This window comes from Symphalangus syndactylus, chromosome 6, assembly GCF_028878055.3.
Source record: "Symphalangus syndactylus isolate Jambi chromosome 6, NHGRI_mSymSyn1-v2.1_pri, whole genome shotgun sequence".
NCBI lineage: Eukaryota > Metazoa > Chordata > Mammalia > Primates > Hylobatidae > Symphalangus > Symphalangus syndactylus.
Genome location: NC_072428.2, coordinates 11,412,460 through 11,439,006, shown reverse-complemented (window position 1 = coordinate 11,439,006; position 26,547 = coordinate 11,412,460). Strand labels below are relative to the sequence as shown.

The 26,547-nt window shown below is 48.5% G+C and overlaps 1 long non-coding RNA gene across 1 annotated transcript in view; it reads left to right on the top strand.

The window, feature by feature from the left end:
- Positions 1 to 1,706: 1,706 nt before the first annotated feature.
- LOC134736938 (uncharacterized) overlaps positions 1,707 to 26,547 on the top strand; it is a 77,210-nt gene continuing 52,369 nt past the window's right edge. Inside the window, exons 1-2 of the long non-coding RNA XR_010121442.1 lie at positions 1,707 to 1,787; positions 2,348 to 2,492. This is a non-coding gene — a long non-coding RNA (uncharacterized lncRNA). The remainder of the gene's footprint in view (positions 1,788 to 2,347; positions 2,493 to 26,547) is intronic.

Genomic DNA, 26,547 nt, shown 5'->3' with positions numbered 1-26,547 from the left:
TCCCTGAGTTCTGGGGCCATCGGGCTGGACAGGGGCGGGAAGCCACAGAGTCCAGCACAGGGGATGCACAGGGGACAGAAGATCCAGCACAGGGGATGCACAGGGGACAGAAGATGCACATGTATCCAGCACTCGAGGTTGGCTGGGGCGACACTGAGCAGCCCAGGCTGGATGCCGGGCACCAGGTTGCTCCTTGAGGCTGCAGTGGGTTGATGTGTATTGAGCCTTTTGCCCACAGTATCTCATCCAAGTCCCAGAACCGCCCATGAGGAAGGTGCTGTCAGGAACCCCATCCTCCAGCCAGTGAACTGAGGCTTAGTGAGCTCAGGTCACTTTCCAAGGGCACACCCAAGTGGCAGAGCAGTTTTTAAAGCCAGCTCAGTCTGCCTCCAAAGCCCGTTTTGTAGACGAAGACCGCAAAGCCAAAGGAAGCCAAGGCTACCCAGCTATAAATATCAGAACTGGCAGGCTCGGAGGCTGGGTCCTTAACTGGGGGTTGCTGGGTGGGGGAAGGGGAGTCTGTGAACTTGGGTGGGAACAAAATACAACTTTATGTTCACTCACCTCTAACAAAAATGTAGCATTTCCTTCAAGTGCAAATGTAAGCAACATACCACAGTTCTCTTGACAGCACCTGTGATTTCGTTGCCACTGGAAACCACAGGTATTTTCACATCTCACTGCAATGGTGACAAAGATCTTGAACTATCATTTATGCTCATCACTACTTTGAAATTACAGTAGTTACTAGACCTGATGTTAGATCTTATAATGTAATGCATTAGTAAAGAATTTAATGGACATATATTGCTATATCCCAATTTTAATTTTTTTTTTTGAGACGGAGTTTTGTTCTTATCACCCAGGCTGGAGTGCAATGGCACGATCTTGGCTCACTGAAACCTCCGCCTCTCAGGTTCAAGTGATTCTCCTGCCTCAGCTTCTTGAGTAGCTAGGACTACAGGCGTGCACCACTACGCCAGGCTAATTTTTGTATTTTTAGTAGAGATGGGGTTTCACCATGTTGGCCAGGCTGGTCTCGAACTCCTCACCTCAGGTGATCTGCCTGCCTCAGCCTCCTAAAGCGCTGGGATTACAGGCGTGAGCCACTATGCCTGGCCTATGATTTTAAATTTTTAAATTATTTTTGGAAATGTATACAATTGACTTGCTTTATAATCATGCATACTTTACGCATTTAAAAACTGTCTCCAGCAGCCAGTAACAGGGGTCATGGCATAGGAAATGTTAGGAGACTCAGCTCTCAAGCCAGTGCTTCTAACCACTAGGCTCACCTCCCTCGCAGGTAGTGAGCCTCTATGCCATCACTTTGCTACCAGAGCCATGCAGAACAACAAGCTTGGACTAGCAGCCTCTGGAGGCTTTGCACATTTGAGTGGGGGGTACCCCTCTTCTTTTCTTCCCTATCTGACCCTCACCCACCCTTTCCAGTCCCTTGGCCATGTCAGAGTTAAAATGCCAAACTCTCTGTAGAGCCCAATCTTCCAATTTACAACCAAGTCAGGTTTGTGCCGATTTTCAGGCACCAATTATGGGCCAGCTCTCTTGGACCAATTAAAATGTGCAGGTGCAATAATGTCGACATCAACAGTCTGGGGTTATCTCAGCAGATATTTTTCATGAAATATTTATGAGAGACTGGGAATTTTAACCATTTGATGGCATGCTTCCCCTTTCTGCCAGGGTCTGTTGCAAATGGAGGAAGAGCTTGCAAAGGGTGAGGGCAGAGAGGTGCCCAGAATCTTGCAGGAGGAGGGAGAATGCAGGTGAGGGGCTGAGAAAGCCCAGGAGTGGGTGTAGGGTGGAGGAACAGGACTTTTTTGAAGGTATTGGGGGGAAAAAGAATCTGTAGAATTGGATGAATCAGGGGGCTGGTGTTCTGGAAAGAGCCCATGTGGGTCTTGGGAGACTCAGGTTTTGTTGGGACTCTGCCACGCACTTGCTGGGTGATCTCAGTGTCCTCATGTGCAAAAGGGCAGAAATGCCCCCTGCCTTGTGCCACCTCCCAGGGTTGTGGTGGGAATTAAATGGCAGCGTGAAGGGGAGAGGGCTTTGGAAGGGGTTCAGCATTACCCATAGGGAAGGTTCTCTGCAAAGGGACTGTGCCTCCAGAAGGGTTGATATTAATGATGCCCCCTGTTTCTCATGCCTCTGTGTGTCCTTGCCCTTCAGTAGTTCCTCCCAGAACATTGACTCTGGCTTGGCCCTATGATTTGCTTTGACCAATGGAATAGTCACCAACTGGGTTCAAGCAGAGCTTGCAAAAACACCGGTGTATTTTCATGTTCCTTTTGCTCTTCTGCTTTTGTCATATGAATGTGTTCAGCCTAACTTGCTGGAAGGATTCAGGAAACCTGTGAGTAAGAGCCAAGATTTCCCAGACCAGCCTACAGCCAAGATCAGCACAGCTTTCTACCCAACCTACACCTCACCACAGAGAATGGAAGAATCACTCAGCCATCCTGCAAACTGTGAGCAATAATGAATGCTTATTGTTTCTAGGCACTGAGTTTTGGAATGGTTTGTTATGCAGCAAGAGCTGGCTGCTACCGAGATTGTGTCCACCCTCACAGCCCCCTGGATCTGTGTGCTCTCACTGAAAAGCAAAAGTATCTTCTGTTTTCCTCTTCTCTGTGGCCACCAGGGCTGCTGCCCAAACAGAAAGGCAATTTTCTTAGTGGTGGAGGTTGTGACCTCCAGAGTCAGACAGTCCTGGAATCCTATCCCAGCTGTGTGACCTGCAGGGAGCTACTTAACCACTCTGTGCCTCAGTGTCTCCATCTACAAAAGGCACAGTTTCTACCCCATCGGGTTGTGGGAAGGACTAGAAAAGACATTGGAAGTAAAGTGCATGACACCAAAGTGCTCCAAATGACATTTTTTGTTGTTTACTTGTGGTGGTTGATGTTCAAATCTTCCCAAAAAAGCCTCTTCTTATCTTCATCAGCCCAGGTTGCCTGAATTTTTTGCTAGGATGTCTTCCCAGTGGAGGGAGACAAGCTAGAATTGGTAGCCACGTGCCTTTGGTGCAGATTTCACGAACACTGTGATTTTCGGCAAGCAGAGTCTGCCAGCTGCATAGGAACAAGGCTTCCTGATAACATCCCAGTTTAACCATCTCCAAAGCACTTTCATATCCATGCTGAGATGTGAAAGCCTCACAAGAATCCTGGGAGGTGGGCAAGGCAGGAGCTGGCAGCCCCATTTTATAGATGAAGACACTGAGGCTTAGAGAGTTCCCCTGACTTGCAGAAGCTAAAATGTGGCCCAGGTTATCTGGTCACAGAGGAGAGCTGCCCGTGTCCTGGGCCACTCGACCTCTCTCGTAGGGGTAGATCTCAGCCGTGGAGATGCTGGAAAGAGCTCTGGAATTCCTGATGAGGGGCTACACCCTAGAGTTCTAAATGTCCCTCTGTAGAATATGATTTTATTCCCTGAGCAGGAGGTATCTCTTCCTCTCCCTGAGCCAGTGGAGTAGTTTGGGAGTTATAGTGGGAGATCTCTTTAGCATTTAGCAAAATCAGGATTTTAAATTTACTAGTGATTAGGCAGGGTCCCTTCACACTGTCTCTCACCCCCGATAGAGTTAAACCATCAATAACAATGTGGGTCCCGGTGGAGATCCTTGTCCCCAGCGTCATGATGCCCAGGGAGCTTGGTTATGGATGTAGCCAGCTGTCTCCCTGACTCTCTCCTTCGGGTTTAGCCTCACCCGCCAGCTCACTGGGTGCAAACAGGAGGTGGAGGGGTTCTTGCTGTGTGTTATGTATTTATTCATGGGTTTACTCAGTTGCTTCTCTACAAAACCTAACATTGCCCCCTTGTTACCTCTTCTTCCCAAAAGTTACTTTCAGAGTTTGCCAAGGAGGCTGGAAAGTTGTTATGGCTTCAGGAAGGCCCAAAACACAACCGAAAAACAAGAACCAAAAACCCAGTGCAGCAGCAACATTAAACAGCACTGTGGAAAGATCTGCCCGGTAAAACGGCTTTTGTGTAGGCCAGCTCCCTCCACGGCGGGTAGGCTATTAAATGGGTGTAGCCAGAAGGAATGGGCCATTTTGCCGTCTGCTCTGTTCCCTTACTGTTCTATCATAAGCATTTTCCTTCTTGCAGCACATTAAATTATGGTGTATGCACCAGTAGAATTTTAGACAGTCATGAAAAAAATGATTATTACAAAGACCAGATTGCTTCTTGGAAAGCACCTTCCTGATGAGGCAGCACCCTTTCTCGTTCTGTGCTCTGTAGAAATTGCAAACTGGCTCCCAGGCCTCAGAGGTCCCCCGGAGCTCCCTGTCTGAGGACAGAGCAAGGTAGAAATCATCTCAAACCAAGCTGAGCCCTGTGGTCTGGAGTGTCCCAGCCACAGGCATAGTATGCACCCTGCCCAGACCCCTGGCAGGCCCCTATGCCCAGTCCCCCCTCACACTCATTTTCAGGTTGGTGCTGCTTCTAGTTTTTCTCTCTGATCTGTTACTCTCCTAGAACGTGAGGGCCTGGGAGGCAGGAATCTCAGTTTCTCAGACTCTCCCGTTATCCTTCTATAATATTTGCATTAATGGGGACAACGATGGTGGTGATGATGGTAGAAGGAAGCTCAGTGCCTGGTAAAGCACTTTGGGACCCACAGACTGGAGTTAGGGTCCCAGGACCCTCACTGACCATCTTGCTTTGGCGCTTTTGACCTTGACTTACACGAGCATCATCTCTGATTCTCATCACTGCTTTGAGATGGTGAAATTATCATCATCCCGATTTTTGAAGTTGAAGAAACTGAGGCACAGTTTAAGTAGCTGCTTCCAATGTGATAGAGTGAATGAGGGTTCGAGAAACCTGGCTTCAAAGCCTGCCTCCACCCCCTACTGTCTGATGCTGGCAAGTTTTGCAACCTCTCTGCGCCTCTCTGTCCTCAGCCAGCCCCTGCACAGGCTTAATAAATTCTAACCACTCATCCCTTCCCACACGCTGTGAGCAAATAAGCGCTTGGGAGCTACTGGGCTCCGGGCAGAGAGCAGCTCTGCCTGAGTCACTCGGGAGCAACTGGTATTGGGTGGGCACACCACCGGTGGCTGTCAGGGTGGGCCTGTAACCTCTGCCACCCCCGCCTCGGCCTCTGGGTCCTCAGTCTCCAATCTCGACCCACCATGGCTGTGAAGAACAAGCCCACTTTCCTGCCTCATGCCCTTCTCTGGGTCCTCTCAGCCACAGCAGCCCCCAGCCTGCATTTTCACCCTCCTCCAAACAGGCTCTCCACAGAGGGTCTGCCCTCAGCCCTGCATTGCTGAGAGAGCTACACTGGAGGCAGGGGACAACTGAGGGGTCCTGGACGGGGTGCTCTCAGGAGATGGGGGCCAGGAGAAGGGTGGGGTCAGCATGATGATGAGGAAGGGATGGGCTGAGGGGGCTGAGGAGACAGAACCCACAGGGCAGGGAGGAAGAGGGAGGCAGGGGCCTAGGACGACGCCCACGGCTCGGTCTTGAGCCCGCGGAGGAGCAGGTTCGGGTGGAGAGGTTGAGTTTTCTTTCTGATACATCGCAGGGAGGCTCGGGGAGAGCAGGAGTGGGAATCTAATCAACAGGTGCTCAGGAGAGAGGCCTGCCTGAGCCTCTCCTGCCCAGTGATGGCCTCGGAGCCGGGGAGTGGCGGGGATTGGAGGGTGGGTGGAGGAAGAGAGGGGAGTGTGCTCTTGGGTGTATTCTGCCCTCCCCTTTAGCCTCTCAGGGCACTTCTACCCCCTTCGGGTAGGTCCAGGTGGGGCAGCAGGATGCTAAATCACCGTCCAGTCCAGAAGTCAGCCTCTCACCTTGTGACCTCCTTTGGTAGGAGAACTCTCCAGTCTGTTTATCCATCCTGACCTTCAACCCATCAAAAGCAAAATATTTGGTTTTTAGAAACTGCCTGTTTGCTTTTCTGCTTCCGGAGGCAGCCAGAGCTTTGAGAGACCCATCCAGATGTGGGCTTGGAGCAGTCAACCCCCAACCTTTGAGGACTGAGCCTCTCAGAGGGGAGGCGGCCGTCCCTGGGGCCTGAGTCCCAGAGTGGGCTAGGCCTGCTTCTCCTGAGAGTACACAGCAGGCAGGAATCCTAGGGATGCTTAGCCCTGCTGGCCCATCTGAGGATGGGAGCAGTGGGCCCCAGGAACATGTCTTTCCTGCTGGCAAGAGTTGGGAGGAGCTTACCATGTGTGGGGCGGGTGGGAAGCCGAGGTGCCCTGGACAAGCATACCTAAGCTGGGGTCTCAGAGTCATTCTTAGTCCCCCCTTCAGGCCACCAATTACTGCTCTGCAGAATTCACATGTGAATTACACACAGCTAAGGGGAAACAGAATCCGGCACTCTTAGAGCTTATATTTCCACAAGGAAGAGAAAACTGGCATAATCCCGCCTGCCCTGTTTACCCAGAAGTCCCTAAGATGATCATCTCGTCCACCTCCCTCATATTCTGGAGAAGGAAATCTGGAGGGTGAAGGGACTCGCCCAGGGTCACAGAGCAAGTACCTGAACCCAGGCATCCTGGGTCCTACACAGCAGGGCTCCCATTAGCCCAGGCTGCTCAGAGGAGTTAAAGGAGATGGAAGTGCCTTTGTGTTCGGGTTGTCGATCCTGTATTTCGGGAGAAGAGGCAGGTCTGAAAGCTCCGGCAGCAGCTGCTGGGTGCCCCCAACAGCCAGGAAGCCTGGCAAGGGGCTGTTGGCCCCAGAGTCCAGGGTCCCTCCCTCCCTTCCTTCGCTGACTGTGTGGCCAGGTGAGGCCTGGAGGTGAGGGAAAGCGGGAGGAGATGGGAACTGCCTTTCTGTTTAAGAAGGTGGAGAGGCAGAGACAAGTCTTAAAGGAGGCCCAGCTTTCTGGGGTTACCTCTGGGCTGCAACTGAGCCCTGGTCTCTTTCTCAGGCCAGCTCTTGAGAAGCCTGTTACAACCCTGAGAGCCGATCTCTGAGGGTCTGTTACTAGAAGAGGCCGTTAGCAGCATTTTTTTTCCCTGCTATTGCATTTTTACGGCCCACAGCTCCTCTGGATAGCATTTTCCCCATTAAATCAGATGTTTTGAAAAAAAAAGAAAAAGAAAAAAAGGCCTGGTAATCATAGCCATAAATCATAAGTCACGTTATTGTAAGTGGATGGCTTCCTGGCTTCCTGGGATCTGTGAATCGGAGGCAGCGTGTGGGAAAGCTTGCTGTAATGAGGCGACGGGGGAGGCCAGGTTTTCCCAGGGGGGGTGTCGTCCACCAGCCAGATACTTCACAGAGCCTTGCTTCTGGATGTCTTCCACCTCAGCGAGGGGCAGCACATTCGTGGGGAGGCTGGGGGCGGTGGGGAGGGGGGCCCACCAGGGAAAAGCGAATCACAAGAGGAGAATGATGTTGGCTGCCCTGAACCCTGCTTGATGTTTCTATGACGAGGCAGAGCCCCATCCAGGATGCCCCCAGCTGGGTTTCCAGAGGGTGCAGAGACCTTGGCCAGGATGTCTCCAAGGGCCTGGGGTGCTCCCGTGGCCCATCACGCTTGCTTAAGAGCTGGAGCCCTTAACTGACAAGAGGACAAGAGAACTTGCATGGGTATGCACTGGGGGCTCCCAGGCTCCATCAGCAGTGCCTCCGTGATCCAGCCAGTTCTCCTCTGTGTGTGAATAAAGCCATTGCAGAAGGGTTTAGCAAACCCAAAGAGGAGAATTTTCTAAAGGCCATGGATACACATAAAATACAAGTGTCTGAGCCCTTCCGAGAGGGCCTGGGCTCTGAGGAAAGGGAGGAAAAGGATAGCTAAATGTTTATGAGCAAGCAGCAGATCTTACTCCCCAGACGTAAGGAAATGGAAATGGGCACAGAGAGGTTCAGGAGTTGCCCAAGGCTGCACAGCAGCCGCAGGCCCAAAGACTCCTCACTCATGCAGTCGAGGATCACCCGTCCTCAGTGGCTCAGCCAGGGAAAATGTATTTAGCACTGTCGGGGACCAGGCCCTGCCCCCAGGACTGGAGGTCTGGAGGATGAAGATACATTCCTGTCCTTCAGAAGCTTGTGCCACAGCAAGAGAGAAAGACGCAATGCAATTATGATGCCAGGCCCAGAGAGCCATGGATTATTTTGGATGTATAGCCATGGTTCATCCTCTGAGGGAGTTGAGACAGCAGGGGAAAAAAAATGCTGCACCAGAAGCAAGAACACAGATTCTGCGAGGGGACAACAGTGGGAGGGGTGGTCTCTGTGTGTGTCGGGGGCAGGGGAGACGGGGTGGAGACAGAACTAAGGAGACCCTCCCCTGTACCACGCTTTGGCTGGATCTTGAGGGACACGTGGACGTTGATGGGGAACAGAGGACTCCGAAGGGCGCTGCCGGGGGTGGAGAAAGTCTGCTGAAAGGCACGGAGGTGCAGAAGGGCAGGGCACAGCCCAACTGCAAGGTGTAGAAGGCCAGCTGGGAAGGGTTCTGATACCAATGGATTTTGGACTTTGTCCCATAGGCACTGGGGATGCAGAGACAGATCCTAGGAAGGAGGAGCATCAGAGTGAGCCAGAAAGATCCCTCTAGAAAAGCTTTTCCCACTGTAGTGAGGCTGATGGAGGCAGGAGGCTGGCCAGGAGGCTTTGGCCATGCCCACGAGGAAGGGAATGAGAGAGTCTGACCCCAGGCACTGGTTGTGGGGACAGAGGATAGAGGGTAGTGGATGTGGGGAGTGAGGAAGGCGGGTTTCCTGGCTGCCTCTGAGGTTCCAGCATAAGGAGAACCCAGACAGGCAGGGGCAGTGTTAACTTTAGTCCTTCCTGACCTCTGGCCTGGTCCACCTTTGCTGAACCACCCGGTCTCTCTGAAGCCCAAGTAATGTAAACACCCAGCTGGGGCAGGTTCCAGTCCCCGCTCCCCAACCCCTAGCTGCGCAACCTCGGACAAGTCACTCCCCATGTCTGACCTTCTGGGCTTCAGTTTCCTTATCTGGAAATGGGATGACCTGGAAGCAGGGCTGACATGAGGATTATAAACCCTGTGCTTGTTTCAGATTGGTCCTGGCAGGAAACAAGCTCATTCAAGTTGGGTAATTGGAAGGGAGTTTTTAAAAGGACTATTTCCAAAGATCTGGGTGGGTGTAGAAAAATTTCAAGGGACAGTTCGGTGCCCAGGGCTGGTGACAGTCATCCCAGTGACCACCTGGAAGCCTATATGGAGAGGGCCACCTGGCAGGGGCTGGGGCTGGGGCTGGGGCTGCAGCAGCCTCCCTCTGACCATTCAGATGGGGAGCCCTGGTCCCTGGGCTTCAGTGGTCTACAGCCCAGGAGACTGAGTGTGGGTCTCTCCTTGAGTGTGAGAAAAGCAGTGGGCAGCCCCAGTCAACGATCAGTCTCATATGGAGGTCAGCAGAGATTCACTTTCTTGATCAGCCTCCTAGACCCAGGCCAAATCAGGGGGACAGGCCAAGGGAAGCTGCTGATTTAAAATTCAAATGTGTCCAAAGCCCTCACCCCAGGACCTGAAGTTCTCTTTTCCACTTTCAATGCCCCATCTCTCTCTCCCGCTTCTCTTCTTCCCTCCATCTCTGTCTTTCCTCCTCTTCTCTGTACCTCCCTCCACCCTTCTCCTCTTCCTCTTCCTTCCTCCTCTTCTCTGTACCTCCCTCCACCTTCTCCTCTTCCTCTTCCTTCCTCCTCTTCTCTCTCTGGCCTTCTCTCCCTATCCCCCACCTCTGACCTTACTTAACAGCCAACACCGTCCAAGAGACACTCCCCAGTCAGAATCGCCCTCACTTTTTGACTTAACATTTGTGGACCTTGGCCTGAGGGAGATGTGGTGTTGTACAGGTGTTGGGGGCCCCCAGTCATCCTGGCGGCTGTGTCTAACACACGGAGGCTCTCGGGGAATCCAGAGAGGTGTAGAGCCTTAGCCTTCCATTTCCACCAGGAGTTCTTGACCATCCGCAGTCACTGGCCGAGTCAGTGCCTGGCTGCCCAGCACTGTCTGGACATCCAGGGGGATGATGGTCAGTCCTGGGGAGGAAGCAGCTGCTCCATGAGAAAGAGTATGTGTCTGCGTGTGTGTGTGTATATGCGCATGCGTGTGTCTCTGTATGTAGGGAGCGGGCCGGGATTAGCCAGAACAGACGAACTTTTTCAGGTGAATGATGAACAAGGACAAAAAAGATGGGAACCATTTAAATTGTGCCTAGTGTGTGCTAGGCACTGGGCAAGGGGCTTGCACATACTTTATCTAATTCTCACATTGGCCCTACATGGTTCTTCCCATTTTTAGAGATGAGGAAAGCAGTACTGAGGACCAGCTAAAGGCTCGCGTCTGTGATAGGCTGTGTGAGGACTAGGGAACAAAAGGAAGCGCAGTGCAAGTCAACAACGCTATTAGTTGGGCACCTACCATGTGTCAGGCACTGGGTTATGAGGAAGCCTCCGTCCTTGACTGGCACAGTTCCAGAGCAGAGAGAAATGAAGCTGGTGACCAGAGAGCCCTGCGACGTCAGGGGTGCAGATGACTTAGGCATCTTCTAGAAGTGCAACTCCTCCGTTGAACAGATGGGCAACTGAAGCCCAGAGGGAGGAAGTGTTTTCCCCGAAGCCACGTGGCGAGTCTTCTCGTTCTAGCTCGCAACACTGCTTCCGAGGACGTTTCTTCTGCTTCTAGGGTCCCCCTGTTTTGAAGCTGTTTTTGTTCCCCCACTTAAACAATTAAGCTTTAATACACCAAAAACAGATCATTATCTTCCTAAGGTTTAAAAAGCGAGATTACTATTTGTAACACAAGTAATTAGCTACCTTCTGGTGTTTCCTTACTCTCCTCTTCCCCAAAGGATTATGCTTTTTTATGTTGCAGAGGGCCCAGCAGCTAGACATGATGGCCAAAGCTGTGGCCCTGGAAGAGGCAGAGGGAGGATCCTGGGATCTTGGGAGCTGGAAATGCTCTAGGTAGGGAGGGAAGGGGGCTAGGGTTGGCTGTGGGGGATCTGCCTACGTGCAGAGTTCCTCTTTAGGGGTGCAGGTTTGCTTCTGACGTCAATGGACCATCCCAGCCCAGATCGTTTCCCGGGCATAAAGATGGCCGCTGCCTCAGGGATTTACGGGGGTGTAAATCAACTGTAACACCAGATGTGGAATCTTCCCATAGAGGATCTTCAAGGGGTCTATGAGCCCTCTGCATTCAAATAAAATGTCTGGATTTTTTTTTACTTGTTTGGGAAATAGGGTCCATGGATTTCATCAGATAATTTTAATGGTAAAAGGAAGATTTGTTGATTTTTTTCTTGCGTTTGTTATGAAATATAAAGAAGCATATATGAAGTGTATGTGTCTAATATAAAGAATAATGAAACAGCCAGATGGAAGAGACGCCTACAGTGGGGTAAGGGAGAAGAGGCGTGGAGCTTCCATGCCCTCCCTGGGTGCACTGCCCTCCAGGGACCTCCGTGTGTTCAGCAATCCAGAAACTCTCTAAACCCTGTCGTTCAGGGATTTTTATGGAGGCCTCATCACATAGATGTGGTCACTTGTGTACTAACCATACAGATGGAGAAATAGGAACCTGTCAATATCTCGGAAACCTCCTCCCATAGGTCCTCCAGGATTGTACCTCCCTCCTCTCCCCAGAGATAACTATTATCCTAATTTTCATAAAATTATCATCCCCCTGGCTTTCTTTATAGTTTTCCCACCTATGAATCTATTCCCAAACAACATATTGTTTAGTCATGCCCAGTTTTGAACTTCTAGTGGATTTATACTATAAATATATAGGGGATCTTTTGAGATGTATTTCTGCCCACGTGTGGACCTACGGTTTTCTCTGTTTCTCTGCACCCTAGTCTTCCATTACCTGACTCAACGCAGCTCACAGGTTTCTGGACATTTGGGCTGTTTCTAGGTTTTGACTATTAAGAACAATGTTCTGTGGACATGCAAGAGATTGTTTAAAGAAAATAATTGGGAGTGGGATTGTCAGATCGTGGGGTATGTGCATACTCAGTTTTACCAGACAAGCATGAATAATTAAGCTTTAATACACCAAACCCAGATCATTATCCTCCTAAGTTTAAAAAGCAAGATGACTATTTGTAATCAAACCATTTTTTCAGAGTGTTTCTACCTGTTTACACTCCCACCAGCATGAGAGTACCAGTTCCTCCACATCTTCACCAGTGTTGGTATTGGTAGGTAGATTCACTTTTGTCAATTCTGTAGGTGTGTGTATGGGCAATGTTTTTGGTAAATTTGCATTTATTTGATGATTAATAAGATCTGACACTTTTAATACATTTATTGGCCATTAGGGTTTCCTTTATATAAAGTACAGTTCAAGTCTATTACCCATTTTTCTATTGGGTTGTATTGTTTTTAATTTATTGATTCATAAAGGGTTTTTTGTTGGGTTTCATTTTAATATATTCTAGAAATCAATCCTTGGCAGTTATATGAATTGCAAATATCTTCTCACACCGGGGCTTTTCTTTTGACTTGTATTCATTGCATTTTCAAAGGGTCCACAAGAGGAAAGGTTGAAAACCATTTTTAATACAGGTCCTGTAAACAGGAAGCCCATGAGCCAGAAACCCCAGATTTTTGTTAAGCTCACTGGTATTACAACACATTGAACCAGTAATCAAGAATGTCATGTTACAAGTTAAGATCATTAGCTTCTTTTGAAGTATTAGATGATCTGGGCCTGCAGTTCCTACATAGCAGTAGCAGGCTCATCCAAGTGGGGGCTCCAGCCCGAGACAAGGCAGGTCTTCTGGTTCATCCCAGTTCCTATTGCTTCCCAGGCACCAAGGGTCCAATGCCCCTTGCCATCCTTGGGCTGCCCTGGTGGTTTCCTTCCACACTCCTGGTCTCATTGTGCACGTCACCTGCAGGAATTTGCATTTGCATTTGCATTTTGGTAATGCCCTGAATCCCTGCATCTCATTGTACCATACAGGGCTCTCATCGTCCCTGCATCTCTTCATACCATGCATCTCAGCATACCATGCATCTCAGCATACCATGCATCTCATCGTACCATGCATCTCAGCATACCATGCATCTCAGCATACCATGCATCTCAGCATACCATGCATCTCAGCATACCATGCATCTCAGCATACCATGCATCTCATCGTACCATGCATCTCAGCATACCATGCATCTCAGCATACCATGCATCTCATCATACCATGCATCTCATCGTACCATGCATCTCAGCATACCATGCATCTCAGCATACCATGCATCTCAGCATACCATGCATCTCATCGTACCATGCATCTCAGCATACTATGCATCTCAGCATACCATGCATCTCATCATACTATGCATCTCAGCATACCATGCATCTCAGCATACCATGCATCTCAGCATACCATGCATCTCATCATACCATGCATCTCAGCATACCATGCATCTCAGCATACCATGCATCTCAGCATACGATGCATCTCAGCATACCATGCATCTCAGCATACCATGCATCTCAGCATACTATGCATCTCATCATACCATGCATCTCAGCGTACCATGCAGGGCTCTCATTGTACCATGCATCTCAGTGTACCGTGCATCTCAGCGTACCGTGCATCTCAGCGTACCATGCAGAGCTCTTATCGTCTCTGCATCTCATCATACCACGCAGGACTCTATTGATGCCTATGATTGTAATCATAAGAGATAGGAAAACCCACACTGCTTTTCCTACTCACACACCATTCACTACAGAACACTTCACTTCTGCTCACCAAAATGTGTGTGGGTTTCTCCTCACTAACAACCAGTTCTCCAGGGGAAAATAGATGGGTGCCCTCTAATTCATTTCTGACATTACCTGCCTGGAGATGGCATCATATCCCACAAGTTAAGGGCTGAGTTCCACAAGACTGCCCCCCACTTCGGATATGAATCATGAGCTCCAGGCTGTGGCCTGTGCTTCTGGCCAACCAGCCATAAAGTGGGGGTTCCTATGACTCTCTCTTCAGGTTTAATGACTTTGCTAGAGCAGCTCACAGAACTCAGGGGAATTATTTGTGTTTACACACTTATTACAAAGCATGTTACAAAAGATACAGAAAAGCAGCCAGAGGGAAGAGCTGCCTAGAGCAAGGGAAGAGAGAAGGCGTGTGGAGCTTCCATGCTCTCTCTAGGGGCACCACCCTCCAGGGACCTCCTTGTGTTCAGCAATCCAGAAACTCTCCGAACCCTGTAGTTCAGGGATTTTTATGAAGGCGTCATCACATACGTATGGTATGGTCACTTATTAATTCAATCCCCAAGCCCTCTCCTTCCTGGAGGATGAGGAGGGAGCTGGAAGTTTCAAGCTTCCAATTATGACCCGGTCTTTCTGAGGACCAGCCCCCATCCTGAAGTTACCCAGGATCCCAACAAGAGTCACCTAATTAGAACAAGAAATGCCCCTATCACCCAGGAAATTCCAAGGGATTAGGAGCTCTGTCAGGAACTGGGGTCATAGACCAAACATTATTAGAACAAAAGATGCACCTCACACCCTTGTTGCTCAGAACATTACAAGGGTTTTAGGAGCTCTGTGCCTGGAACCAGGGGCAGAGACCAAGTATATATTTCTTGTTACATCACATTATTGCAGTTATAATTGCTGTTGTCATGCAGATGCCTCTGACAGGGGCACTACTTGGAGGTGATCTCACTCACCAAGTCCTGAGCAAAAAGAAATTTCACCTTCTCTTCTGATCCAAAGATCAAAGCCTGTGAGGCCCTCACTCCTCAAGGAGGATGAGGGGAAAGAAGGCCCTGGAATCGGGGCTCCTGAAAGCACTGCCGTGGCAGTGCTTGGCGATGGCATTTTCTGTCTGGGAGAGCTGGTGGTAGTCGCGAAGTCAGACAGATGTGAGCTTTGGATTGCCTTCAAAGACAGCCCATGTCCTTGATCTCCATAAGGAGAGGAAAGAGCTATCGCTAGAGATATTTGGTTTCCTGTTTATCTGGGGACAGCTTGATTTGCATCTCGTTTACATCCATTTCTGCGCTGCATCTTGAAGGTCCAAACTCTGGGTGTCTGAGATAAAATGAAATTGTACAACCTGCTACCACTGGATTCTCATCCACACTGGAAGGTTTGACCGGCCTGAAGCCAAGTGAAGTTCTCAGCAGCTGCCTGTCGGGCGGGCTCTTTCATGCTACTCATTTCTTGAGCACTTACTGTGTACCAGCTGCTGTGCCAGTATCTTATTTTAGGGGTAACACAATTTTGTGTGGTCTAGCAACTTACTCATTTTGAGATGGAGACATGGAAACGTGCCCTTCCTGTCCGGGTGTTCTTGGACAAGTGACTTACTGTTTCTGGAGTTTCAGCTTCACGACGGGTAAAATGAGAAGAGTGACGGACTTCTCTCCGAAGGTTTGTGTGAGGATGTGACTCAGTGAGCCACATGGTAGAGCACTCAGCCTGGGACACCCGCAGAACTGAGATGAGAAGGAGCCAGGATTTAAAGTCAGTTTAATTGTCACTTCTCTGGGGTCCACCATGCCTCCCACTAAAGCACTCTCTTTTGCTATTAGCCCCAAGCACGACATGCAGTTTCCCAACGCTGCTGGGTGCACACCTCTCCTCCTGACCCCTCTCCGCGCTTTCCCCGCAAGGACACACAGGTGGCTGTGGACTGGGGGGGCTCATGTATCCATCCACTTCACGGGGATGCCACTGGGGGGCTGCACTGGGCTGGGTTATTTTTTTACTCCTGGTATTAGTCACTGCCTGTCATGAGAAAAAAAAGCCAGGGCAAGGTGTAAACATTCAAGCTTCTCTCGGTACTTTCTATTATTTTTCCCTCCTCTCTTCGTGAGCTGCTGTCCCATCAGGGGAGGGTTGTCCATGAAGATGTGGCTGCTGCCATTCCTATAAACAGCTGGGATGTGTGGGACCTACACACAGAGTGGGGGTGTCCCCGGGGAAGCCTGCGGCAGCGATGCAGGACTTCCTGAGTTGTCCCGTCAAATCTGGAGATCGGTCACATCCAGCCCTGTCTGGCCCTTACCTCTCTGCTCCCAAGTTTGACCTGCCCACTCTAGTCATCTGAGTTGATCCTGGCCCTCTGAACCCACCTCACAGGCTGCATCTTCTATGTGGAACCCTCCCAGCCCTCCCAGGAGAATGCAGGGGGAGAGTGGGCTTTGGAGGTCAGATCGCCTGGGGTTGAGCCCTAGTTCTGCCACTTACTAGCTGTGTGACTTTGGGAACATTCTGGACTTCTCTGTGCTTATTTCCTTATCTGTAAAATAGGGATAATAATGGTACTTTGCAGGTGGTTGTGTGCATTAAATGAATACATGAATAATGCTTAGAACACTGCCTGGCTTAGAGTGAGCACTCAAGGTTGGCTATTATTACTATTAGAGTGCAGTGGGCAGATTGCTTGAGGTCAGGAGTTCAAGACCAGCCTGGCCAACATGGTGAAATCTTGTCTCTACTAAAAATGCAAAAATTAGCCAGGCATGGTGGCAGGCACCTGTAATCCCAGCTACTCGGGAGGCAGAGGCATGAGAATCGCTTGAACCCAGGAGGTAGAGTTTGCAGTGAGCCAAGATCAAGCCACTGCACTCCAGCCTGTGCGACAGAGTGAGACTGTTTCAAAACAAAAAAATAGAGTGCAGTAGTGGGCCAGAAGCATGGGCTTTACTGGGATTCAAATCCCAACCCCTCCGCTAAGTTGCCCTGCAACCTTAGGCATCTCCTTTAACCTCCTGGTACCTCAGAGGCCTCATCTGGCTTGCCTACACTGAAGGGTGGTTGCAGGGCTGGCTTCATGAGTGTGTGACTTGTGTAGTCACACAGGGCTGCATGCTCAGAGGGAGGGACCCTGTGCCTGGCTTAATGCTCTGCTGTTGCCATCTTGAAATCCCTAATAATTTGTTAGCAAAGGCCACTCATTTTCCTTTAGCATTAGGTCCTGCAAATCATGTCGCTGGTCCTGAGTGGGTGGGACGGTGAGAGGAGGCAGTGTGTATAACTCACCCCACTGTGTGGTTCCCTTCCCCTCCCAGAGGCTCCTCTGAACTCTCCGCATCTGCTGTCTCATGGGGAGCCCTCGTCTGGTGTATATTCTGCCTCATGGCATCTCCTAGGCTTCCGCTTTCATAATTGAGCTCTTGTGGTTTTGCCGACTCCTCTGGGGCGTTCTCTCTCTCCTGGTTAGATTGCAGGCTCCATGAGGGAGATGCAGCCTCTGTACGTCTCTCTCTCTCATCTCTTGTCTTACCTGAGCTGGGCACGGGGTCTCAATAACAGTTCACCTTCCCCGAGGGTTAGGGGTGACTGGCAACTCATGGAGCTATTTTCGGTGGAAACATTATGGGCTTGGGATTCTGACCTTGGTGTGGAATGATTTAGGCTACTCACTGCTGTAGAACTGACCATATATTTTCTGTATATTAGGTAATTTCAAGAAAAAAATCAATTTTAATAGCAACAATCAAAACTGTAGAAGCCCACAAATGGTAGTATAGCCTACTTCGCACCTGGGTTTATGGGACAGGAGGGCAAAGAGCCAGCTCTCTGCTGCCTCCCAATACCTAGAGCTGGGAGTAAGGAGTAGGGGGAGGAATGGGAGGAGAGTGAGCGTGGGGGGAGCTCATTGGAGCGGGAAGAAGTCGGCCTTGACAACAGCTCTTCAGATCTAACACCCTTTGTAATAGCTGATTAATCTTTGGGCTGGAATATATTCTTGATCTTAAATTCATATTGAATGATAATTATTAGTTGTTTAATAGTTAATGCCTCCTCATGGTTGAAACTCTTAAAGGTACAAAAGGATATGGAATCAAAATTCTCCCTCTACTCCTGTTCTCCTTCCTGGAGGCAACCGTTATTATTGGTGTCTTGTGTGTCCTTCCAGAGATAGCTTATTTAATGTAAGAAAAAATATTTGTATTATAGATTCGTATATTTATATTCAATAATTTCCTCCATTTTAAGGCAAATAGTTGCATACAATGCCTGCTGTTCTATACTTTCACCTTATTAATATGTCTTGGAGATGATTCCTTAATAATCTAGAGTTTTGTCTTTTTTTTCACTTTTTAAATATTTTTTTTTCTTCAGGTTCTGGGACTCTGATTACAAAATCTTGACAGATCTGTTTTCATCCCATTCTACATTTTAGAATATATACACTATTATACATATACTACTTTATATATATATACACATATATATGAATGAAATATATATGTACATACATGTATACATATGTATACATATATACATAATACATATATACGTAAATATATATGATATGTATATATATACATATCATATATATGAACGAAATATATATGTGTATATATATACATATATATATGAATGAAACATTCCTGAAAAGCTGCTCCTAAGACAAAATCTATCTTTCAAATACCACCATCCTCAAATCTCCCTTTGTAAAATCAAACCATGTTTCCAGTATTAGTGGCTTTTCTCTCTTCCTGCAATTCTCTTCCTCTAGATATTTCTAATGCTCCTCCCCTCACTTCATTTAGCTCTAAACTAAAATGTCACCACTTTGGTGAAGCCTTCCTTGGCTGCCCTAATTAAAGTACTCCCCACCAACTTCTCTATCCAGCTCTAGTCCTGAATTATTTTTCATAACATATCTGAAATATTTATCCCCAGTGCCAAGAAAAGTACTTGACAGACAGTTAAGTGGTGAATTAATATTTGTCAAAGGAAAAAATGAATGAAAATAAGTGGCCACTTATGTAGCATAAACAAAAAACTCCCCAGCGTAGTTTGCCCTACTCTGGGGCCACACTACCTGACATGCTCATTAAGGATATAGTCTGCTTCTGACTTCCTTTATAAAATGTGATTACCCTAGAAGACTACCACATAGATCACTAGTCAATAAGAACTTGGTAAAGTCATTTCATTTATGAGATTCTTTCTTCCACGATAATAAGTTCTCCCGGCCGTGAACATTCTAAGTTAGAATTTTGTATGTGTTTTACTTATTATCTTTGTTTCTTGATTATTTTATATCTAAATCAGTGTGGAGATCCACTGTATTTTAATCTCATATAAACACTTACGAATTTAGATAATTAGTAAGTCAGAAAATGAATTTAGGTTTTGAAATTTTATGCGTGTAGAATTTTGAATCATTAGCATATTTGGTTATTTTGTTATTGATAACATTGAAGAATTAGATGAGAATTAAAAAATAACAGTACTAGAAATATAGGGGCTTCCAGGTCCTGGCTTCTATTCTCAGCATTTAGTCAAGAGTGAATATTGGGGCTGGGCACGGTGGCTCATGCCTGTAATCCCAGCACTTTGGGAGGCCGAGGTGGACGGATCACCAGGTCAGGCCATCCTGGCTAACACAGCGAAACCCCGTCTCTACTAAAAATACAAAAAATTAGCCGGGCGTGGTGGCGGGTGCCTGTAATCCCAGCTACTCCGGAGGCTGAGGCAGGAGAATGGAGTGAACCCGGGAGGCGGAGCTCGCAGTGAGCCGAGATCATGCCGCTGCACTCCAGCCTGGACGACAGAGCAAGACTCCATCTCAAAAAAAAAAAAAAAAAAAAGAGTGAATATTGGAAGGGATCTAATTATAATTCAATAGTGCTGTCATAATAATGGACAACATTTGTTCAGACCTGAGGTGGGAAAATGAAGTTTTCTATATTTAAAAAAAAATCCATTTTCTCTATTTTCTGTGAAAGATGCTGCATTACTCGTGCTTCCTACCAGTATAACGGTATAATGGCATGCTTGAGAAACAAGTTAGGACATCAATCTGTGTGTTCTGTAGTCTGGATTCTTTTTTTTTTTTGCCTCCTTGGTGTCTGCTCATTTTTCTAAGATCCAGATCAGCTCTGGGCAAATTCACTGGGAACAGGATAAAGTGAAGGTCTTCTTTTTCTTTTCTCAGTGGACTAAAAAACTCTTGTGTTTCTTTTGTATTCAAACCCAGAACTGGTACAAAGTCCATTAAGAGAAGCCACAGCTGCAGAACATACTTCCTTCCCATCGTCAATGTCTTATTTCTTCCCTCAAGATTCACTTTCTATATGATCACCTCCAGGAATGACTCACTGAAGACATTAGGGATTGGGGAACTGCCATCCCCTCCTAGATTACCCAGACCAAATACTGCCTTTTCCTCAAATGCTTTCTCCTGCCATATAGTTTTGCTCTGTTTTAACCCTGTAAGGGGAACCACCAAAAAACAATAGGCAGACCATCTTTACCTTGTGTTGATTAAAAGGTCTCATTAATATGGGGAAAATGAGGACAACAGTTTGTTTCTGGAATACTCTTTGTTCTTTTATAGAGCTGCAGAGTGATCTGTTATAGAGAGGCCCTCTAATTTAGCCAGTCCCCTATTGCTGTATGTATAGGTTGTTTCCGCTCTTTATCAAAATCAATCTTTAAGTTTAAATAAATCCTCTTCTTCCTCATTCACTCTTGACAGCATTTGTTTAAAGGGGCAAATGGTCTTGTTCAGTTGCAACCTCCATCGCTACAGCTCCATGCTTCTTGAAGACACGGACCCTCTTCCCTTCCTCCACCTCTTCTAATACCCTTCCATCCCCCCTTCCAGAAACCTCCAGGAGTCAACCTTGACTCCTCCATCTTCCTCCACTCCCACGCCCAGTACATCCACTTTACTTCCACAGCACAACCCTATGCAGCTCTCTCCTTCCCCTCACCATCCTCCTGAGTCTAAGGTTCCATCGGGTTGGGCTGGGACCATTGCAGTAAACTCTTCTCCTGTTATGGAAATCAGACTGGGTCACTACTCTACCTGAAGCCATCGATGGCTGCCTGGTGCTCAGGAGATAAAACCCCCAAATCCTCACCACCACCCTGTCTCATCTCCATCGCTATCCCCCTGCTCATTTCCTTATGACGACCTATCAAGCTGTCTCCTGTCTCCAAGCAGTTGCACAAACTGTGTCTTCTGCCTGAGCACCGTCCCCACCACAGACACCCTCCTGCTCCCCCTTACTCTCACTCCCCTGAAGTCTCAGCTTACACAGCACTTCCTCACACAGGCCATCCCTGCCTCCTGTCTGAAAGTGGCCACCCATCCAAAGCTCTCATCCCCATGCCTTGTCCATTTCCTTACATCATACATCATTATGTGTAATTACATAGTTGTTTATTTGTCTGTTTAATGTCCGTCTCCCCTACTAGAATATAAACTGAGGGCAAAGATGCGTGTCTTATTCACTGCTCTGTCTCTTGTCCTTCTTAGGGGACCTGACTGGTGTTTTTCGAATGAATGAGTGTTTGTGGGCCCCTGTTTTTTTACCAGCCCTTGTGCTCAGTACTGGGCATCCAAAGTTTAATAGAACCCACTGACTGCCCACCTAAAAAACAGAGATGTGCACCTTCCTGGTAATATGACCCAAGAAAGAAGAGTTAACTCTACCACAGAGAAAGTCTGGAAGGATAAGGGACATTTCATCAGTGAGGAAGAAGAGAATGGGCATTCCAGGCAGAGGGTACAGCATCAGCAAAGATCTAGAGACATCCAAGCCCATGGTATGTTTGGGAGCTGGTATAGACCCAGGGAGCTGGAACACAGAATATGCAGTAAGATAGGATGAAGTGAGCTGGGAAATTTCACCGAAGTCCTACTGTGATGGGTCAAAGAGTTCCAATATTTTTGTTGTTTTCTATCTCTTCGTATCCCTAGACTTTCCCTCAGTACTGGACACACAATAGAAGCTCAACAAAAAATACTAGATGTAACCCGATAAGACTAGATGTTCCCTCTGCTGTTAATGAAGAGGAAACCAACAATTCTAGATTCAAAAGTGACTTTCCTTGCTTCCTCTTCTGTCAAATAGTTTGGAAATCCCTGTATTAGTCAGGGGAAGCTAAGTTATAGTAACAGAGACCCCCTTTGCAAAATCCAGTTTCTTAAAGAAAAATAATTATTTCTCTTTTTTGCAATAGTTTTGGGCAGGTAGCTCATTTAGAGTCTCTGGTTGCTTCCATCTGTTTCTCCACAGTTCCCCAGGGTATTATGAACCTCTCTGTGGGTGAAGCTGGGTCTCACCCATGTCCTGGGCAGGAGGAAGGAGAAAGAGATTGAGATGGAGGTGGGCTCATTGTCTTAAAGGCTCTGGCTTGAGTGGGGCATGCATCACGTGTGCTCACATCCCATTGGTGAGAACGTGACTTAACTGCAATGGAGACTGTGAAGTGTAATCTAGCTGGCCAGCGAAGTGCCATAATTTTACTGCTCTGGAGGCAGGAAAGCATGGAATTTGGTGGACAGTGAGCCAGAGGAAGTCACTGTGGCAGCCTCCAGTTCACCATCATGGAGGAGCAGGTGGCCAGGTGCATGGCCTTTGCATGACTCCAGATGCCCCATGTGTCTATCCCCCAGGGAGTGAGCCCTGAGCTCTGTTCACTGCCCCCAGCTATGAGGGAGAAGATCTTGGGGTTCCCCTGACCTCTGTCTGCCTGGTTCTTCTAACGGGGCTCTCTGTGGCAGGGCCTCTCCTCAGCCTTTCTCTTGTCTTTCATTCCTGACTGGTGATGACTCTGGTCCAGACCTGGACTTGGCCCTCCTGCTCTGAGAAGAGCCTTGGTCAGCAAATAAATACCTGGGGCCACATTCTAGCGGCCCATAGGGACTGTGGAACTGCAGGAACTCTTTATAAGTGCTTGAGAAGTACCTTTTATGATATAGAAACAAGCCATTAATTGCAAATCATTATTTTCCAGTAATTCTTACAGTCCCCCAAAGACTATCTGCCAATATTGCAGTAGCCCAATAGGGGTCACTGTGTGTACCTAAAAGTAATAAACCTGCATTTTAAAATCCTGTAATCTAAATTCAACTTTTATTGGACTTTTATTACAAATAGTATAAAATCTCATTAATATTAAAATTAATGATAGCTAATATTTATTGAGCACTTACTGTGTCAAGCACTATATAGCACCTCACAAGCAATCTCTCACTTCATTCTTACTACTCCTAATGTGGAATACTGGGGGTTCCCATTTCAAATGCGGAAACTGAGGCTTAATGAGGTTAGATGACTTGACAAAGGCCACACAGTTAATATAGAGCAAAGCCATAGCTCGGCACAACGGCTCGTGCCTGTAATCCTAGCAGTTTAGGAGGCTGAAGCAGGTGGATCACTTGAGCCCAGGAGTTCAAGACCAGCCTGGGCCACATGGTGAAACCCCATCTCTCTACAAAAACAACAACAACCACAACAAAAAAAACCACAAAACTAGCCGGGGCACGGTGGCACACACCTGTAGTCCCAGCTACTCGGGAGGCTGAGATGGGAGAATCACCTGAGCCCCAGAGGTTGAGGCTGCAGTAAGCTATGATCATGCCACTGCGCTTCAGCCTGGGCATCAGAGTGAGACCCTGTCTCATATAAAAGAAAAATAAAAAGAGCAAAGCCAGGGTTTGACTCCATTTCTGCCTAACTCCAGAACCTTAGTTCACCATGAAGCTGTTAGCCTAAGCGACATGAAAGTGACTTTTACTGAAACCTGCATGGCACTCCACAGCTTCTCAGTCCTTGCAACACCCCTGGTTTACCTCTATCCCCATTTCAGCGGAGGAAACGAGGTGCAGGAGGTCAAATACACACAGTAGGGAGCCATTCTTGTTGGCCTTCTGCTCCTGCATAAAGCAGGGGCCACCCCTGCCCTGGAGGGACAGCTCTCCTACGTGAGTGGGCAGCCTCCTCAGACCCTTGGACCTTTCCACACTGCTTGGAAGGGAACCGATGGCCACTTTCCTTCCTGAGAGAAGCCAGCAGGACCTTGCTGCCCCATGATGATGCTGTCAGACCCTCCTCCCTCTGACTTCTCCCCAGGCCTTGCCACCCTCCCCTCCCCTTGCTGGTCCAGGGCTGAGCCTTTATCCTCATCCTGGCCCCTATCTTGCTCTTTCCTCCACCCTCTTCAAACAGCGCCTTGATCTTTGTAAACTGCTAGTGAACCTGATAATGTCACCTTCTGCCTAGAAACCTTTCATGTTCCCATTACCCGCAGAGCAAAGCTGCTGCCTGGCACCTGGGTCGCCTAGCACGATCTGGCTTTGCCTCTATTCCTAGTTTTTGTCTATTACCTCATCTACCCCCTTCCCGCCAGCCCAGTGGGTGCTCCCCAGCTACAGATAAAAAGAGAGAAGGTGGTGGTGGGGCCTGGAGACAAATTCAGAAAATTCTGTATTCTCCATGCCTTCTTGAAAAGTGACCATACGTGCGTATTAGTAAAGGCTCTGAAACCCTGCAGAGCAATGTGTTAAACTTTTATTCAGCCTCATCATCTCCATGTTTTTTGACCACAGAAGACACAGGAATCCATGTTAACATCGTGCACAGCAGCCACTTTGAAAATGCCCCTGTTTCCATATGGGACCACATTCCCTGCCCTTCGTTTTGCCTCCCCACCCTCCAACCCTCTGACCATCTCTCCCTGTTGAAATGTTTTAAGGCCCAACACAAAAGCCACATTCTCCATGAAACCTTCCTGATTTCGCCCCAACTACGGTGCTGTCCTCAACCTCGGCATTAGATTGGGCCTCTCCCTGAACTTGAACTGTAAAGCTAGCCAGGATGTGGGGTGACACGTGGCCTTTTGTCTTCTCCCTGAACATTGGGTGTCTTAAGGCAAGGGATTAAATTTTAGTTCCCTCTTCATATCTCAAACAGGGCCTGCCTCATTACAGGTGCCCTGGAACAGTCATTGAACAAGAACTGGAGAAGGAGATGCAACCTGTGAAAGGCAAAGTCTCCACCTTCTACCACACAGCCCAGCTCTGGTTCCCACAGTCACCACTGTGGAGGGTCAGCCTGGCTCCCCAGCCCCAGAGTGGCCTGGCCTGACTCACTGATCATGCAGACAGGATGTCAGGATTCCCTGGAAGCTCAGGGGCAGGCCATAGGGACTCCATTTGCCACCCTGACTGACTCAATGTGTCCAGTCTGAGTGTCCCCTGAAGAAATACATCATCTGCCATCTGAGGGCAGGCAGCCAGGCACTGATCCAGGATCAGGTCTTCTCACTTGCAGCTGGCTGCCTCTATCCTTTTGAGCTGGGAAGTTGCTAAGAATTTGTTAAAAACCAGAAAGAACGTGTTATGGGGACCACAGGCATGTATCAGACCTGGGTCCCAAAGCCCTGGGTTTGCAGAGCCAGGTGGGCTGTGGGAATGAGACATGGCAGGGGCAGGGTTCCTGCTGAACTGGGTGAGCACTGCCCAGCACCAGCCGGTGAAGCCCGGTGAGTTAGCACCCAGGAAAGCCAGACCTTCTGACTTGTATGTCAATCTCCTGATATTGAAAAATCGGCTCAAGACATTTTTGACACTGAAAGGTAAAGAAAACCAGGCAGCTGGTCCGACTCGTCCTGTGGCTGTCAGCTGGACCTTCGTGTTAGGTTAGCATCATCCCAAGCCAAGTGTAAGGTCAAGGTGTTGTGTGAGATGCAGCTCATCCGGCACATGGGGGCAGGCATTTCAAAGTCACGGTTGAGTGGATGAGTATGTGAAAGCCACGTATCCGTCATGGATTAAGTAAACAGTGTTGAATGTCAGGAGCCATATCCGAGTTTCATTTTTACAATCATGTCAGCGTTGGGCGCAGTTTGCTCATGTTGGAGGCAGGCACAAGGTATGCACATCAGCCATATGGCAAGTGCTGCTGTGTGTTACATGTATATGTCGGTATCAAGTGTGGGGCCTCAGTTCACATGCTCATGTAAAGCGTGCCTGGCATCCTGTCTGGCACCCAGCCCCTCCTCCCAGCACCCCGCTCCCCTCTCACAGGAATGGCTGCCTCTCCTTCTCAGGGCCTGTCCAGGTGACATAGCGGAAGCCCCTGCCTTTCATCTCCAGCCCCATAAGTTTGGGAGCCCAAAGCACAACCTAGCACAGGGAATAAAGGGGCCCCTTTGTCAGACACTACAGCAGACTCCCTGGTCCCCTCCTCCAGCCCTACCTCGCCTATCCATGTGCCCCACTGACCACAACCACACTCGACCTGAGTCATGCTCCCTGGAGAAGGGGCCTGATGTCATCGAGAGCTGGCAGAGGAGAGGCGGAGACAGGCTGCTGCTGTTACAAATGACACCTCTGCAGGCTGCGTGTGACACTGTGTGTGGGCCAGCTCTGTCCTCCGTCTTCTCCTCTCCCTGTGGCACTGCCCTAGCAGGGCCTGTCTGCTTTGCTCATTGCTCCAGGCTTTATGTTTGGAGAAGAGACAGAGAGGAACTGGGGCCCAGGAAAATATGCAAGTGGGGGCTGGGCATGAGGACCATGGCTCTGCCGCTTACCAGCTCTGGGAGCTTGAGCAAATTGCTTAAGCTCTTCTTGCCTCAGTTTACTGCTCTGTAAAATAGGGATGGGATTGTTGTGATGGAGAGAAAAGAGCTTATCTGTGACCATGCCTAGCACAGGCACACAGTAAGCTCAATAGATTGATCAAATGTTCTCTTTTCTTCCTGGCGACTGGCAGGTCTGCATTCCAGGAAGAGGGCAGAAAGAAGTGGGAAGACTGTGCTTCTCTCTCTCTCCCCGTCTTTCTCTCCCTCTCTCATTTCCTCTT